The sequence below is a fragment of the Meriones unguiculatus genome, chromosome 4 (assembly GCF_030254825.1).
Source record: "Meriones unguiculatus strain TT.TT164.6M chromosome 4, Bangor_MerUng_6.1, whole genome shotgun sequence".
Lineage (NCBI taxonomy): Eukaryota > Metazoa > Chordata > Mammalia > Rodentia > Muridae > Meriones > Meriones unguiculatus.
In genome coordinates, this window is record NC_083352.1 from 133894801 (window position 1) to 133907723 (window position 12923).

General features: G+C 49.6%; 1 long non-coding RNA gene across 2 annotated transcripts in view; it reads left to right on the top strand.

Annotated features, from left to right (window-relative positions):
• Positions 1-5001: 5001 nt before the first annotated feature.
• The window catches only part of LOC132653773 (uncharacterized), a 29472-nt gene continuing 21550 nt past the window's right edge, over positions 5002-12923 (top strand). Inside the window, exons 1-2 of one of the 2 annotated variants that reach the window (XR_009591642.1) lie at positions 5002-5177; positions 5316-5485. This is a non-coding gene — a long non-coding RNA (uncharacterized LOC132653773). Of the gene's footprint in view, positions 5486-12923 lie in introns of both variants that reach the window. The other variant, XR_009591641.1, reaches the window with a different exon arrangement.

Consider the following 12923-nt stretch of genomic DNA (forward strand, 5'->3'; position numbering starts at 1 on the left):
GCTGTGGGGCTGGATAACTCCAAGAGATGCCATTTACACAGGCTGTGACATGAAGGGTGCCTCCTAGATTTGTGTAAGTATAGATATATAATTTATGTATCCGCAGATACGGAATTTAAATACTAATTGCATCTGTTAACTCTAGCCCTCTGGGGGAGGATGAGATGACATTCTCTATGGAGGGTTTACAGCATTTTAGAAAGCTTAGTTTGCATCAGCTGAGACTTTCAAAGGTGGTAAAGGCCAGGGTACGGACTGAAAGGAGCAAAGCAAACGAAACAGCTTCAGTAGCCACGCATCAGGGTGGAGGTGAGATGCAGGAGACTGGGACGGCTGATCTGCATCTCCTGCAGACTGGGACCCCTGATGCAGGAGACTGGGACGGCTGATCTGCATCTCCTGCAGACTGGGACCCTTGATGCAGGAGACTGGGACCCCTGATGCAGGAGACTGGGACGGCTGTGGGGCCCAGGTTGGAAGACGCCACCGGGTGCTGGTCAGGAACGGCTGGCCCCTGCCTCCCTATAACCACCACACTGCCTGGCCCACTGTAGCAATTCAGCGATTACGTATTAAGTGAACAAATCCCATGATGGAATCGATCCATAACCACCTCTGTGACCCCACGAGGCCTAGATGCTGAGTGACACACAGAGGTCATATTCCTTGTTGATCCATCCATGATCCTTGTTGGTCATATCACTTGTCGATCCACTATTTATTTTTTTGTCCCTTGTTTTTGTTTGCTTTTATTACATTTGTTTAGTTGCTGTGTGCATATGTGCATCCAGCAAGGCACGGTGTTGGGAAGACAGGGGAGTCTGTTCTTTCCTTCCGCCATGCGGTGCCAGGGATTGAATCAGGTTGTTGGTCTTGGTAGCAAGTGCCTTTACCCCCTGACTTATCTCACTGGCTGTGTTAATTTTGGGAGGGGGGGGTTGGCTTTTTGACATAGGGTTTCTCTGTGTAGCTGTGGCTGTCCTGGACCCATTTTGTAGACCAAGCTGTCCCCAAACTTACAGAGATCCACCTGTCTCTGCCTCCCCCAGTGCAGGGATTACAGGTGTGTACCACTGTGCCTGGCTGACCCCATTAATTTCTTTTTGAGAGAGGGTCTTGCTATTGTAGTCCAGGCTAGCCTCAAACTGGCCATCCTTCTGCCTCAGATTCTTGAGTGCTGTGGTTGGAGGAATGTACCACAATGCCTAGGATCTAACTATCACTGCTGTAAATTTCTGAAACACTGGAGAACATTGGGGGCTTTTTGCTTCCTCCTCTGTAAATACTTCAGTATCTGCCTTCTAAACACAAGAGCAATAAAACCTCACTAGGATTTACTGAATGCAAGAGAATGGCGACAGAGGTTGTTATTCAGTGTGTAGTCCTGAGCCACATTTCTCCACTGGTCCCGTTGGTGTCCCTTATAACAGGCACCTCTGCCCACAGGGCTCTCATTGCCCTTGCTCAGTCATCTTGTCTCCCTCCTCTCATTCTGTTTGTTTGTTTGTTTGTTTTTCAAGACAGGGTTTCTCTGTGTAGCCCTGGCTGTCCTGGAACTCACTCTGTAGACCAGGCTGACCTGGATCTTAGAGATCCTCCTGTCTATGGCTACTGAATGCTGGGATTACATTTGACACCATGCCTGGCTCCTCCTCTCATTCTTTTGTTCTTCCTGGCTTGGTGTCAGGAACCTGACCCAGTATCCCTAATATCCCCTGCCAATGTGCTACTGGGATTTTGGATCTGGAGAGGGGACCAAAGGAAGTTGGAGGCTGGCAGGTGAAGCTGCGCTCAGAGCGATGTCTTAGAGTGGTCCCCAGGAGCAACCTTCTTGAGGTGGATAGATATGTCTGGGGAGGGCTGTGGGGCCTGATAGGAGCCCAGGCTTTAAAACTTGAGGACCAGAGAAGAAAATTTGGGTGGTCCCCAGCCTGTGCTGGGGGCTGGGGACAGAGAAGTTAAAGGGTTATGTTTTTAAAAAGAATTTTATTTTTATTTTCAATTATGTGTATGTGTGCATCTTGTGCGCAGGTGCCCACAGAACCCGGAGACTTCAGATCCCCCAGAGCTGGAGTTACAGGCAGCAGTGAGCTGCTCTCTGTGGGTGCTGGTCCTCAGTACGAGCATCACAGGCTTCACTGCTGAGCATCACTTCCGTCTCCAGGAAGGTTTTTTTAGGAGGTTCAGAGTGGGATGTTCTTGTTTCCTATTATTATTAGCGTTATTTTAAACAAGCTCTCCCAGTATTGCCCAGGCTGACTTTGCGCTGTGATCCTCCCAGAGCTGGGTTTACCGTCCCAGCTGCCCTGGTCTTCCTACTCCTTTTTTCCCTGTACTTAGCTTTTTATTTTGTTGCCCTAGCTGGCGTGTAACTTAGGCAAACCAGGCTAGCCTCAAATCTACAGAGATCCACCTGCCTCCACCACCCAAGCGCTGGGATTAAAAGCATATACCAACATACCCACCTCGCTCTCTGTCTTTTTAAGAGATTTTGTTGTTTGCATTTTGAGAGAGCAACTTACACAGCACAGGCTGGCCTCAGACTCACTATATAAGCTTGGAGATGGTTCCCTAAACTCCTGATCCTCCTGCCTCTACCTCCTGAGTGGGGACTGCAGGTGCACACCCTGCCTGGGTCCTCGCACAGAGACCGCAGGCAAACACATGTCCAGGGATTGTGCTCCATTCAAATGCAACTCTGCACGTGGACTGGCTTCAGGTGGCTCGATTGTGTTCTGGGTACATATGGAGGGAGGTGATTTCCTTTGTATCATATGTGATTAAAAAAAAGTACAGAGCTGGGCGTGGTGGTGCACCTTTTTAATCCCAGTACTTGGGAGGCAGTGGCAGGTGCAGCTCTGTAAATTTGAGGTCTACTTAAGTGTGTTCAGGACAGCCAGGGTTCTGTTTACACAGAGAAACCCTGTCTCGAAAAACAAACAAACAAACAAACAAACAAGTGCAGAAACCCAGTTGTGGTTATAATGTTCTTGTGGACTGCATACAGTTTACTCTTGTTCATTCAAATGCTGTTTTCTTTACCCCGCTACCTGGTTTCAATCCAGGCATTGCGTTGTGGTGTATATTCCAACCATCGCCTATCTCAAGTTCATGTAAACAGGCCATCATTTGTTCTCTGGATTGCCAATAAAAGCTGACTAGCCAAAGCTGAGCAATACAGAGGATACCTCGGGACATCTTCGTCTGGTGAGGAGAGGAGAAGGGAAAGGAAGTGAGGACAGATCGGTGAGGAGAGGACCGGGAAATCTAGGATATGATTAAAAGACAAGAATAATGTGGGAAATCTGAGTGGGAGGAAGCTATGCTGGCTTGGAGGTTAGGGTGGAGCAATTACTGTGCAGCACTGTGCTCCAGGCTAATTAAATAAATCCTAGTCTCCTGAGTCTTTATTGATTATGATAGTGGATTACATAATTCTGCCACGATAATTATAGGGCTAATAATAAATGTTACTAGCGTTTATTTTTAAAATTACCACAACACCCAGTGTTTTAAACTAAGATTCTGTTCCAGGATCCAACAGACCAGACTAACAACCACAATGGAATCACCTGTGCCACCACTGTGTATCACTAAGGGAAAACTAAGTTGCTATTTGAGAAGCTCTAGTTAGGGGCGGGGTCGGGAGCTGAACTTCCTTACCAGGCCAGGGTCAGTCTCATAGTGAAGCCTGTCGGTGTAACTGGAGGTTAGTCCATCAGCTTTCTTTTCTTCTGTCTGATAACTCTGCCTCTCAAAGAAAGTCGCTCTTGAATGTCCAATCTGCTTTTTCCTCTTTGCCACCGGCCCTGTCCTGCCCTTTTCTGAGTGAAATGTTTCCTTATTCTAGAATCACTAAATGAAGCTACTTTATTCCTTGGCAAGTGAGGGCTGTGAATGCCCACAGGAGGGACGAATTTTCCTGGAGGGTTCCCCACAGGGCTTCTTTAGAGCCGGACACTAGACCACAGAGGGAGTCTCCATTTCCTGCTGTGTGAGCCCAGGACTCTTTATTTTTAGAGTGGGCGAGGAACTGGCAGAAGCCAGGGCATATCTGGAGTCCTTTGTCGTTTTGGCCTAGGCTCAGCTTCCCCACCTGTAAAATGGGGCTGCGGACAACGTCAGCAAGACAATCCTACCCGCTAACGCCTCGGGAGCGCCAGACTTCTGCTAAGCCACCAGATCCATGACAGTTTTGCAATGGCAGTTACACACTGAGAAAATGTCCTAGGACACACCGATGCTGCTCACATCGATGGCATGTGTGAAGTACGGGTGGAACTCCCGCATGAGGCCGAGTTGTCTGCGGCTGGAACACAGCCCCTACAGCGACTACGGTGGTGCGCACGCGCAGGGGGCGGGCAGGGGGATTGCTAAGTGTCAAGGAAGGGGCGGCACCGAGGCCTGGGCAAGCTGTCCGTCTCTCCACCATGCTCTTCGCGGGCCGAGTTCTGCAGAGCCTTAGAGAAGGAAAGTCAGAACTACTGTCCTGGGGCTCATGGAAGCTCCGGTCAGTGTATGACCTGGAATGTCATTCGCTGAAGCGTTCACGGCTTGACTCGTGATGTTTAAATATTTAGACAGACGGCTTGTGGGTTACCTTTCGGACCCTTGTCACAGGCCTGACTGGAGCTCAGGGATGGTGCACCATCAGGCCCAGCACAATGCACCTTTAAGCTTGTTGCCTGAGAGAGTCAGATTGGGAGCTGAGGAGGGGCTGAGAGCAAAGCAATGACCAAGCTGTGAGGAGCATTGCCAAGAGCTCCAGGCCATCCCTAACTTCATGCCCCAGTGGGCTCCAAATGCAGAGCTCAGCAAACCTCTAGACGATGGAGTTCAAAGTGCAGTCACGTGAGGGATAGGCCATGGGACCCTCCAGGAAGGAGATCCTTCAGAACCTCCTTCTGACCCATTTAGGAGAAGCTAGGCATAAGGCTGCCACGGAGAGGGGACGAGGGGATGAAGGGAGGAGGGGGAAGGAGGGGAGGGAGAAGGAGGGGGAGAGGGGACAGTGTTTAGCTCATTCTGATTTGACTCTGACCCAGGAGCTTCATCCGCATCACAGGCTGCACGCTCGCTCTAGCTCATGCTTAGGGAGCCGTCAGCCTGCTGGCTGGAGGGCAAGGGGTCCTCACCGCTGGAGGGGAGGCACTCAGCGGTCAGCAGAGCAGGTGTGGGTAGGTGTTTGGAACGGAAGTATATGTTGCCCAGCGGAAAAAATCAGAAGATTCTTGAAACTTAAAGAAAAAAAAAGTATCAAAGCCAGAAGCTTTGGCGGTGGGAGATTCTCTTCAGCGCTTTCCCACCTCTCACAGCAGGGTGAAGGCTACGAGGTTGGCAGCTGAAGTTCATCTAGTCTCTTGAGGAGCAGCGTGGCTATGCGTCTCGTCCCCTGAAATCTGCCTTTCCCTGGCAGAGGGCAGATTTCCCGAGATGGGCTTGAGTTCCTCTTTTTCCTCTGGTCGGGAAATTCTGAAAGCATGAGGTAAGCTGTGTGGGTGAGAAGGAATGTACATCGTGGATTTGCTGGGCACCCATCCTTGGAAAGGAGCCGCTGTGGGCACAGTCTGCTCAGATGGGCCTCTTGGAACAGAAGCAGGGACTCCTGGGAGGTGGCTAGGGTCACTTTGGTTGCCTGGAGCTAATTAAGAAGAGGTTGCCAGCAAGGCAGAGCCTTTCCATGGCTCAGCCGGAGAGACCCAGATCTGTGCTGTGCAGGCTGTACCACCTAGGCTGGGGAGACCTGGCCGCCCATCTCAGAAAGGGGACCCAAAGCTGCCCCAGCAGGGCTTTGGAGGAGAGCCACTGTGTGGCAAGCCCCGTCCCTAAAGGGGCGCTGGAGTGGGTGGCTCTCCTAATTTCCTTTCTGTTACTGTATGCATACTGTATAAATGGCAACTTAAGGGAGAAAGGGTCGAATTTTAGCTCACAGCTCCTGGTTACATAGCAGGGAAGTCAAGCCAGCTGGAATTTAAAACACATCACATCCACAGTCAAGAGCAGAGAGAAATGAATGGAGACATGCTGACTCATGTCTCCATTTATATACCCAGAACCCAAAGCCAGGGACTGGTGCCTCCCACTGTTGGTCTGGGTCTTCACACATCAGTTAACACAATCGAGACTGTCCCCCACAGGCGGGCTCAATCTAGACAATCCATCACTGAGACTCCCTGTCTTGATTCTACACCGTGTTGGCTATTAAACCACCACAGCTGCCATCCTGTAACTCCCATTTAGGTTGGTTGGGCCAACAAGGCAGAGTTTCACCCCTGAGATTTGCTGCTATCTTCGAGGGAGGGCATCGTATCTTGGAGAGGGGGCAGGGACTCCAGAGAGTGTGGGGGCTGGAGAACCACGTGTCAGCTTCTCAGAGGATAAGGTGCTGTCACAGCTGTCTGGAAACGGGAATCTTCTTCCCAAACACTTTCCAGGAAGGTGTATGGAAGCTGAGTAAATGTCTTGGAGGAGTTTTGAGGTAATACTTACCTCATCTGGGAATACAGAGGTGAGGGCAGCAACTCTGGAGAGACCAATGGTTTTAGAATCCCTGACTCTGGGCTTACCTTCTCCCACAGCACCTGCTACCTTCCAGAGCACTTCCTGTCTCCTCTTCCCCCTTTCAGCCATGAATAGAGTATGTCCCGATTCTTGGAGCTGCTGTAAGGAGTACCCACAGATTACGGTGGTCAGCAATGACGTTCAGCAATGACTATTTATTCTTGTACTTCCATGGCCCTAAGCCCAAAAGGAAGAGGTTGGCAGGGTCGTGCTGTCTTCGGAGGCTCCAGGGACACTCTTAGTTTCATCCTGCTTCTGGTGACTCCAGGCAGCTCTCAGCTTGTGACTGAGTCAGTCCATGAATAGTGAAATGGTTTTTTTCCTTCTCTTGGGCCTCTTCTCTGCTGTACGCAAGGTGATCTTCTCTTGATGTCTTTAACTTAATTATTCTGTCTTTTCCAGCAAGGTCATGTTCACAGGTTCTAGACCTAGGTAAGGATGTATGTTTTGAGCTAGACTAATGAGGTGCTCATTCACCCACTATAGAGTGTTTCTGTGAGTAGGTCCTGGCTGGGCCAGGTCCTTGGACAGGACAGTGCAGTTCTCTCTGCTTTGAATGAAGTCCCCTGGGCCAGACCACCCTGAGGCTTTCGTTTGTTTGTCTGCGGAAGTGGCTGGTGAACTCCAGGCTCTCTTCTTTCTAGCATATACCCAGAGCAGCTCCTGTCAGTCCCTTGGCATCCGTTATGGTGGCTTTGGCCTACTCTAGGGTTTTACAGACATATGTACATGTGCCCACCCACATGTAGCTTATCACAGCAGAGTACTGTCAGCCTGCCGCTTCCGAGGGTTCCGCATGTGTGGATTTCACCAACCTCAGCTAGAAAATAGGAAAACATTATACTTACTCTATGTGTGAAGTGTGTGGCTGGAGATTAGAACCGTCATTGTCCTCCTGGGTGTGTCTAGTTCCTGACATTGCAACACAAGGCTGTCATCTACAATGTTCTCTCTCAAGAGTGGTACAGTTGGGTTATTAAAAATAAAACCCATAAAAACACTCTCATAATCATTCAGTTAGGTTCATGGGTTCATGCTGGGTTGCTGGTTGGCAGCATCTGCGACAACAGAGCATGGCAGTGATCTATCGGCTGTTTACTTGTTAGGACTGACCTAGAGGTGATGGGGGTATGTAAATATTACAACATCAAGTGTGAGGGCCCGAGCAGCCATGCATTATGGCGTCGGTAATAAATTGGGCTTTGTGTCCGAATCTTCCCTGTCTCTAGGTGATTCTGACTTTGGCTACAGTGAGAACAGTATTGCTCTAGGCACACAGAAAAGTCCTGTTTCTGAGAAGCTGCCTCCTCTGCAGGCAGTCAGCTTGAGTGGAAGAAGCTTTATGGATAACCAACGGAGGAATCTGATATTCAGCGAAACCATACGGATGGCCTGTCTGGGGATATCTTTCCATGTCTTCTAAAGATTCAAATTTCAATATTTCTTGGAAAATAATTGATGCGTCTGGCAGCCCAGTGCACTGCACTCTCAGGAGCCAGTGAGCTGAGGCCAAACATGAGCCACCCCGAGACAGGTGCCGTGAGACAGGATTCACCCGTTAGCTCTGGGTCCCATTCCTCCTCAGCGTAAGTGCTGAGCCCCTCATTTGCATCACCGCATCAGCTGCTACAGGGAATCTGGATTTCAATTCCAATATGTGTGTGTGTGGGGGGGGGCATAGATTTATAGCCTGAGGCAACGGCTAACTTCACATTTTACCTTGGTGAGGCCGTGGTACCCGGACGTGTGGACCAGCTGCAGTCTGGAAGCTGCTGTGAAGGTTGTGCTGCTGTTGTTTGTTTTTGACGGGGTCTCACCATGTAGCCCTGGCTGCCCTAGAACTCGAAATGTAGACCAGGCTGCTAGTGAACTGATCCTGCTGCCTATGCCTCCAGAGTACTAGAATTAAAGGCATTCACCACTGTGCTGCACTGGGATTTCTTTTTAAAGACAAGGTTTATTTACAGCTCAGGCTAACCTTTAGCTCACTGTGTAGATGAGGCTGGCCTTTGGGCTTAGTCTTCCCATTACCTCATGAGCATGAGGATACAGGGGAGTGCCACCTGCTTTTTTTTTTTTTTTTTTTAAGATGGCACTGGGAATCAACCTTGGGTTTTGAGCATGCTAGGCAAACACTCTACCAACTGAGCTATACCCCAGCCCTCCGGTGAAGACATTTTAGAAGTTAACATTGAACTAGTGGACTTGAGTGAAACAGATTACTCTCTCTAAAGCAAGAGGTGGTGATGACCTTCCAAGGAAGGCGACTGACTCCCCCAAGGAAAGGGGAATTTGCTGGCACTCTGTTTTCAGACAAGTGCAGCATCACCTTGTCTCTGGGCTCAGGCCTGCTCACCTTCCATGTAGACTGTGGGCCAGCTCCTAAAAATCTCTTCTCTCCTTTCTTTTTCTTTCCCCCTTCTTCCTCTCTTCTCTCTCCATTAGCATCACCAGTAATAAGACATAGTAACACCATGTTCCTTTTGACATGATAAGGACACATGACATTTTAATGGTATGTTTTCTGAAAGTATTTGTCCGTCTTAGTTAAGGTTTCTATCGCTGTGAAAAGACAACATGGCCATGACAACTCTTATATAGGAAAACATTTGACTGGGGCTGGCTTACAGTTCAGAAGTTTAGTCCATTAACATCATGGTGGGAAGCACGGTGGCATGCAGGCAGACATGGTGCTGGAGAGGGAGCTGAGAGTTCCACATCTGGATCCGCAGGCAGCAGGAAGAGCCAGTGAGTCACTGGGTCTGGCTTGAGCTTCTGAAGCCTCAAAGCCCACCCCCAGTGACACACAATGCCATTGCCCATGAGCCTATGGGGGCCATTTTCACCACAAAGTCCTATGAGAACACATCAACAAACACAAAATGAGAACTATTTTGCCAAGTCACAGCAGGCAAGGACAGACAGAAACTGTCCCAGACCAGAAGAAATTGTAACCAAATGTAGCATGAGTAGATTGTCTACACAACGAGAAGCCTGTGGTTCAGTTGACACAGAATGACTTATTTCACCAATGCTGCTTTTTTTGTGCTTAGGCAAGATGCTGACACTGGAGAAATCAGGCTGAGGAATACAGGGGAAGTCTTAGTACTTTTTTTTTTTTTTTTTAGCTTTCCCATAGATATACAATTTTAAAATTATAAGTTAAAAATCCAAACAGCTCAATGGCCAGGCAGTGAGATACCTGGCTCCATCCCCTTCATGCTTGGTAGATCCTTCAGGGGACTGAGCAGGGCTCCAAGACTGCCATGTAGGCTCAGCCACAGGAAGTCCCCCGTCAGATACCGCACACCTTGTCTCTTCACCTCAAAGGCCGCCTGTTCTGTGACCTGCTGCCTCTGGGGCCTGTGAATGCTGCCAAGCAGAAAGAAGCAGGCGAGGCTGTACCAGAGAATCAGCTTTGCCAACTTGGCTCCAGCAGAAGATGAAGCCCTTAACCCAGCATTTGGGCTTTGATTACAGGTAGTAGGTGACACCTCCTCCTGAGAGTGGCCCAGCTGTGTGCACATCTCCAGAAACACGGGAAGTAGGTCCTTCAAAGGCAGTGGCACTTTTCTACATGCTTCCGGTTATGTTGGGTCCTGGGATCTATTTGTGAGTGGCCAGCCTGGGGGGAGTGCTGGGATGAAGGGCCCATTCTTAAAAAACAAAAACCAACAAAAACGACCGTTTTCTGATGCAGACTGGGAGCTCTGCCTTCAGAGATGGAGGCATCAGTAATAGCATAGTAATTGTAAGCAGTAAGTAGTAATCAGCCAAATGCCGTGCCGATGTTATTAACGGTGTTTGCTGAGTGTTCTAGCCTCCCGGGCCACTCAGGGCCTCCCGGGCCACTCAGGGCCACTCAGGGCCTCCCGGGCCACTCAGGGCCACTCAGGGCCACTCAGGGCCTCCCGGGCCACTCAGGGCCTCCCGGGCCCCTCAGGGCCACTCAGGGCCGAGTTGAATGTGTTCAGTCCTACTTAATCTTTGTCGTCGCCTCGTGTTTTCATCACACTGTGTCAGTGACAGAGCAGTCACGGAAAGGAACTGACTTGAAGTTTACCTAGTTTCTGGGCGGCAAACAAGCTCTGAAGTGGACCGCTCAGGACGGTGGTGGGCCCCAACATCAGCACACACCTCACCCACATATCCCACTGTTGGCACGGAGTTTTGAACCCCAGCAGAAGGCGGGAGTCAGGTAGCTTCTGAAGCATGTAGGGAAAGGAGAATGGGGGTGAAGTGAGCTATTTTCCCCAGCTCACCATATCCATTCCGCTCATATCCATCTGTGAGGGTCACCTTCCAGGGAGCCACCTCAGTCTCTGTACAACACTGAACTCAAAGAGGCCTGGAGATTCCTGAGTGCACCTTGGACTTTGCAGAGCTGTGCTGATGTTCATTTCTAGGAGACTGCACATAGCTGCCCTTTCTCTTTCCATCCTGTGGCTATTACCAAGCCATTCTGAAACCAAAAGTTCTTAAAACAGTGGTGTCTGCAGAGAGAGCCTTGCTGTTTTCAACATCTCCCATGAGCACGTGTGGCCAGGATGTAGCAGGCCACATGCTGTGTGCCCCGTGAGTTTGCTGCCGTTCCACGGGTACCATTATGTCATCAAATTGCTCTAATGGGGTCAACTGCTCTTTGTCAGCCTGTGGTGGAGCAGAAGCATCTTGAAGCTTCAACTCTCGACCTCAGCGTCCTAGGGAGCTGCACTCCCCACCCCCATAGCCAGATGCTAAATGCCAGTTATGGAAGTTTGGTTCCTTCTCTCAGGGAACATGTCATTGCAGTAATTTTTTTTTTCCCAAGTGGCCACGGATCTCTCTGTTTAGGTGTGGCCTGTGTGGTCCCAGAAACCATCACAACAATGCTGTCTAATGACCTCTGGTAATGGTGGCTTTGCCCTAGCTCGTCGTGCTGTGCATCAAGGCTCCTGAACAAGCAATATGTGGTCAGGATGAATGAGGGGTTGTCTCTAATTTCCTTTAAATTGAATTAATTTACACGTGAGTAGAAATGTGCTCTCACAGGTAGCTATGAATGGGCGGCACAGCTCTCCAATAAAGGAGATTCCGAACTTGGGTTGTGGTTGGGTTTGGGATTGAGACACATGCCACCATACACACCTGTGCCCTGACGCATCCCCCGTACAGGGACGCAGCCAGAAACAAATAGTTTGTTCTCCATCTTAAGTACAAGTGGGGCAGGTCCGTTCTCAGCCCTTTGCACAGGGTCGTGACTGTGATGGCTTGAGTGAGAAATTTCCCTCAGGGGCTCACTTGGACCCCATTAGTGGTGTAGTCTGGGGAGTTTTGGGAACCTTTTGGAGATGGAGCCTTCTTGGGGGAATGCTTTCCTGGGTGCAGGCTTAGAGGGCTTACAACTTCTCCCCACTTCTGGTTCTTCCTCTCCTCCCACCCCCTCTTCTTCGTATTTGCTGTGAAGATGTGTTGAAGATAAAGCTTCCGGCTCCGGCTGCTTGCCCCCCCCATCACAGATGCTCCCTCTGCAACTGTAAGCCAAACCCTTTCTTCCATTTTGGGGTGCACTGTGTGAGGGTGTGTGTGAGGGTGGGCCATTACAGAACAATTCAGTTGTGAATTATTCTGTAATGACCCATCACTGGCCTCATATTTTTGTAAATATACGTCTTTCCTCACCTACCTGAGGCAATCTAGAATTGTGTTTGATTGGCTTTAATGAAGAACTGACAGCCCCTATCAAGGCAGGAAGTAGAGGGCGGAACTTCTGGACAGAGAGAGGGTCTCTGGGAGAAGAGGCAGATGGAGGGTGTGAGACATAGGAAGGGCTGAGAGAGAGGTAAATCCACGTGGCTGGTCATGGGCTAGAATAGTTGGATGAGCTAATTGAGAGTCTGCCCAACTAAGGCCCAAGCTTTTAAATATTAATAAGTTTCCATGTCTTTATTTAACTGCTGTAGGGTCCAAGGAAGTCTGTTATATTCCATAAGTTGCTTTTGGTATGGTGTTTTATCACAGCCACAAAAAGTAATTCATGCAATGACCTTGGGCAGTTCAGCAGGAAGGAAGGAAGAGATGTCAAAGCGATATCTGCCTGTATCAGGAATGACCACCCTTGCCTCTGGGACTCCTGGCCCAAGGTTGTTGGAGGAGAAAACAGACTCAGCAAATGCTATTGCTCTTCCTAAGCTTCATAGTGTGAAGGCAGCCAAAGCAAAGTTCAAACCCAGGCCCACTGAGTCAAAGACATTTCCCTAGGGGCCTAGGGGTTGTCTTTCGGCTCCTGGATGACTCTGACATTTACCAGATGGTTGCCGGGATGTCCTGGAGTCGAGGGGTCAGCACCAGAAGCTGCCGCTTGCCTTGGTCCTGTGCTTAGG